The sequence below is a fragment of the Sapajus apella genome, unplaced genomic scaffold (genome assembly GCF_009761245.1).
Source record: "Sapajus apella isolate SASKATOON/1434 unplaced genomic scaffold, GSC_monkey_1.0 scaffold13, whole genome shotgun sequence".
Taxonomy (NCBI): Eukaryota; Metazoa; Chordata; class Mammalia; order Primates; family Cebidae; genus Sapajus; species Sapajus apella.
The window spans coordinates 1,016,564-1,021,824 of NW_022436953.1; positions in this window are offsets into that span (position 1 = coordinate 1,016,564).

The window sequence follows — 5,261 nt, forward strand, 5'->3', positions numbered from 1 at the left end:
TTTTTTTTTTTTTTTTTTTTTTTTTTTTTTTTTTTTTTTACTTTATATACTTTTCTGGATTTTACAAAAAAGAACTCTTTTCTTGGCTGGCATAACAAAATAAAAAGGCCATATATTGCATGGTACCAATTACATGAAATATCCAGAATAGGTAAACTGAAAGAGGTAGAAGCAGATTGATAGTTGATTAGAGCTGGGAGATGACTGGGTGGGGGTGACTGCTAACAGGTTAAGGGGTATTCCTTTGAGGTAATGGAAAAATATTGGAACTTGTTAGAAGTGATGGTTGCACAACATTGCAGGTGTACTAAATGCCACTGAAACGGCCACTCTCTGAAGTCTCTAATTTTTTTTTTTTTTTTTTGAGATGGAGTCTTGCTTTGCTGCCCAGGCTGGAGTGCAGTGGCATGATCTCTGTTCACTGCAACCTCCCCCTCCTGGGTTCAAGTGACTCTCCTGCCTCAGCCTCTCACTTAGCTGGGACTACAGGTACATGCCACCACGCCCAGCCTTGAAATCGCTAATTTTAAGCAGGGCACTGGGGTGCAAGCTTGTAGTCCCAGCTACTTGGGAGGCTGAGGCAGAAGGATGGCTTGACTCCAGGAGTTCAAGACCACCCTGAGCAACAAAGAGAGACCACCCCCCAATCAACTGTGAAAAAAAATAAATACATAAAAGAATAAAATTGCAAATTTTATGTAATGTGAATTTTGCCTTAATAAAAATAATTATATACTTTATGCAGTATTTTATCCACTTCTTTCTTTGTAGTTGGAACTGCAATCTATTTGCTGGTGTAAAACAATCACATCTGGCTGAGCATGGTGGCTCATGCCTGTAATCCCAGAGTTTGGGAGGCTGAGTTGGGGGGATCTCTTGAGCCCAAGAGTTGACCAGCCTGGACAACATGGCAAAAACCCGTGTCCACACATACAAAAAAAATTAGCCAGGCATGGTGGGGTGTGCTTGTGGTCCCAGCTAGTTAGGAGGCTGAAGCAGGAGGATTGCTTGAGCCCTAGAGGTTGAGGTTCTACTAAGCCAGGATCATATCACTGTACTTCAGCCTGGGTGAGCGAGACCCTGTCAAGAACAAATCTCCTTCATATTAGTGTGAGAGATAGCAACTCCACAACACCATTAGCACCACACAACCTGGAATAGCTGTATAGATTGTTTTGAGAATTTTATTATTATTTTTTTTTTAGACAGGGTCTCACTCTGTCCCCACCTAGAGTGCAGTGGCATGATCTTGGCTCACTGCAACCTCTGCCTCCCAACCTCAAGTGATCCTCCCACCTCAGCCTCCTGAGAAGCTGGGACTACAGGTGCACGCCACCACACCCAGCTAATTTTTAGATTTTGTATAGAGATGGGGTTTTGCCATGTTAACCAGGCTGGTCTTGAACTTCCAGGCTCAAGCAATCCACCTGCCTCAGCCTCCCAAAGCATTGGGATTACAGGCATTAACCACTGCACCCAGTCCATTTACTTTTCTTTTTAGAGACAGGATATGCTGTTGCCCAGGCTGAAGTGCAGTGGTACAATCACGACGTACAGCGCCCTTGACTTCCAGGGCTCAAGCAATCCTCCCACCTCAGCCTCCCAAGTAGCTAGGACTACAGGTGCGTGCCACCACATCTGCCTAATTTTTTTTATTTTTATTTTTTGTAGAAGTGAGGTCTCACTATGTTGAGCAGCCTGGTCTCTAACTCCTAGGCTCCAGCCATCCTCCCTCTTCTGCCTCCCAAAGTGCAATTCTCCCTCCTCTGCCTCCCAAAGCCCTGAGATTAAAGGCATGAGCCACTGCACCTGGCTATGTTCTGAGAATTTGAAAACAACTCTATTGTGTTAAATGCTGAAATTCTGAGGTTACAGCATCTAGCATAACCTTGACTAATGCAGAGGGATAAGGTTGTCAGGGAAAAGAGAGGTGGGGAGAGAGCAGCACATCTAAATACCATGAAAAAGTTCATGACACTATGTTTATCATATTATGGCTGGCACACAGTGTCTAGAGGAGAGGAAAGAAGAGGGCATGTTCAGGGTGCAGTGAGCGGGGAGCTGCACTGGCAAATGCAGGGCCTGGCTGTGAGTGCAGGTGGGCAGAGAGACCTGATTTGTGTTTGAAGAGGAGCCCTACCCCCAGAGGTGCCAGGCTTAGGGGACTAACAGAGGAGGCATGTCCCAAAGATGCCAGTTTAGGACTGATGGAAAAATCGCAAGCTCTGATCAGACACAGTCCAATGCCTTCACTCTTCTGCCACAGCCCAGGTGAGTCACTGTCAGCCTCTATTCCAGACAGCTGCCACATTGTTTTCCCGGTCTCACAGGCCCTCGATTTCACAGAATCCCAGTGAGTTTCTCCTAGGCAGCGTGAGTTGCTTCAGTGGGGCAGTTCTGAGTGTCCCTCTCTGGGTAGTTTGGTTTCTTGGGGAAAAGAAGGGGCAGATGACTCCACACAACTGTAGACCCCAACATGCAAACATGCAAGTACACTTTTTTTTTTTTTGAGACAGATTCTCGCTCTGTCACCCAGGCTGGAGTGAAGTGATGTGATCTCGGCTCATTGCAACCTCCGCCTCCTGGGCTCAAACCATGCTCCTACCTCAGCCTCCCAAGCAGATGGGATTACAAGTGCACACCACCATACCTGGCTAATTTGTATTTTTAGTAGAAACAGGGTTTCTCCATGTTGGTCAGGCTGGTTTCGAACTCCTGACCTCAGGTGATCTACCTGCCTTGGCCTCTCAAAGTGCTGGGGTTACAGGAGTGAGCCACTGCCCCCGGCCCGGTTTGTCTTTTCTACCTCCCCAGTTAGTCCTCCTCTGTCTGCTCTTACTGTCGGAGAATCCCAAGCTTAGCCCTTTGTTTTCTTCTCTGTCTACACTCATCCACTTGTCGATCTCCCAGTGTATTTGCTTGAAACACACACATATGCATACACACACACACACACACACACGTGTGCGCCTTCTTCATGTACTCGCCCTGCCTGGAGCTCTCCCCAGAGCTTCGGGTCTGTGTATCCAGCCACTCTAGCGGCTCCGTTTCCACTGGGATGTCTAACAGCCATCTCCACCTCAACATGTCTACAACTGAACCCCTGACTTTCTCGGCCCCAGGTGCTCCATCTGCAGTCTTCCCCATCCCAGTTAATGACCAGTCCGTGAATCCAGTAGCTCGGGCTTGGAGTCATCCTTGACTCCTCCCTTCTTCTCACACTCCACAAACTTAGCAAATCCTTCGGTCACTACCTTCAAGATATATCCAGAATCCAACCACCTGCAGCACCCACTGCGAGCCCCTGGCTCCCTCATCTCTCCGTTGATGATTGCACTAATCTTCTAACTGGTCTCCCTGCTTCTGCCCTTGCCCCTCTGCAGACTATTTTCCACACAGCAACCCTGCGACTTTGGAAAAACCCAAGTCAGATAATGTGACCCCATGTTCACAATCTTCCAGAGGCTTCTCTTTTTCTTTTTTTTTTTTTAGATGGAGGCTCAGGCGATCCTCCTGCCTCAGCCTCCCGAGTAGCTGGGATTACAGGCATGTGCCACCAAGCCTGGCTAATTTTTTGCATTTTTAGTAGAAACAGCGTTTCACCATCTTGGCCACACTGGCTTTGAACTCCTGATCACCATCTTGGCCACACTGGTTTTGAACTCCTGACCTTGTGATCTGCCCGCCTCGGTCTCCCAAAGTGCTGGGATTACTGGTGTGAGCCACCGTGCCCAGCTGGTTAGAGGCTTCTTTTTCTACTGGGAGGAAAAGGGAAAGTCTTTTTATTTTTTTTTGATACGGAGTTTCGCTCTTGTTACCCAGGCTGGAGTGCAATGGCGTGATCTCGGCTCACCGCAACCTCCACCTCCTGGGTTCAGGCAATTCTCCTGCCTCAACCTCCTGAGTAGCTGGGATTACAGGCACGCGCCACCATGCCTGGCTGATGTTTTGTATTTTTAGTAGAGACGGGGTTTCACTATGTTGACCAGGATGGTCTTGATTTCTTGACCTTGTGATCCACCTGCCTCGGCCTCCCAAAGTGCTGGGATTACAGGCGGAGCCACCGGGCCCGGCCGAAGGCAAAGTCTTTAGACCCCCAGCATGTGGCCCCTGCCCTCATCCTAAGCCCATCTCCTACCACACCCGTCTCACTCACTCAGCTCCGGCTGCTTTTCCTTGAACACCCCAAACACAGGCCTGCTTCAGGGCCTCTGCATTTGGGGCTTCCTCCATCCAAGAAGTTATATAAAGGCTCAATTCCTCACCTCTTTCAAGACTTTAGCCACTTTCTCAGGTCACCCAATTTAAAGCTGAAACCTTCCTGGCTGGGCACAGTGGCTCACACTTGTAATCCCAGCACTTTGGGAGGCCAAGGCGGGCACATCACTTGAGTGCAGATCACTTGCAGTCAGGAGTTTGAGACCAGCCAGCCTGACCAACATGGTGAAACCCCATCTCTACTAAAAATACAAAATAGCCGGGTGTAGTGGCCGGCACCTGTAACCCCAGCTACTGGTGAGGATGAGGCAGAAGAATCAGTTGAACCCAGGAAATAGAGGTTATAGTGAGCAGAGATCGTGCACTCCAGCCTGGGCAACAGAGCAATACCTACAATTAGGTATTGATTTTGTTTGGTCCCACCGTGAAAGCTTGGGATTTGCTTGTTTTGTTTGGTGCCTAGGATAGTGCCTGACACAGGAGGCAAAAGTAAAAATGTGTTGATGATTGAATGAAAGGCGTCCAGCCTTGGTGTTCTAGTAGAATAAGGGGTAGTCTTCCCTCCGCAGGAGATGAGATCCCTGCACCAACAGTACTGAATTCAGGCTTCAGTTTGCATACCACTTATACAGCCACTTTTCTTTTTTTTTTTTTTTTTGAGACGGAGTCTCACAGTGGTTCGATCTCTGCTCACTGCAACCTCCACCTCCCAGGTTCAAGCGATTCACCTGATTGTAACAGCAGCTTCCCAGCAGGTCTCCTCATTTTCTCTTGTCCTGTTCTAATCCATCATCCATACAATAGCCAGTGATCTTCAAAAAAAAAAAGAAAAAAGCAAATTGGATCAGGTGAGTGTCCTGCACACTGTCTCCCCTCTAATTTGAGTGAGGATAATTCCAGTCCCAGTGAGAATGGCCTCCGCCACCAGCCTCTCAGCCCTGTCTGCCAGCACTCTCCTCCTAGCACCCCGGTTGGGTAACCTTGGCTTCCTGTCAGTTCTTTGAAGAAGCCAAGCTCTTCTACTCCAGGGCCTCTGCTACCCA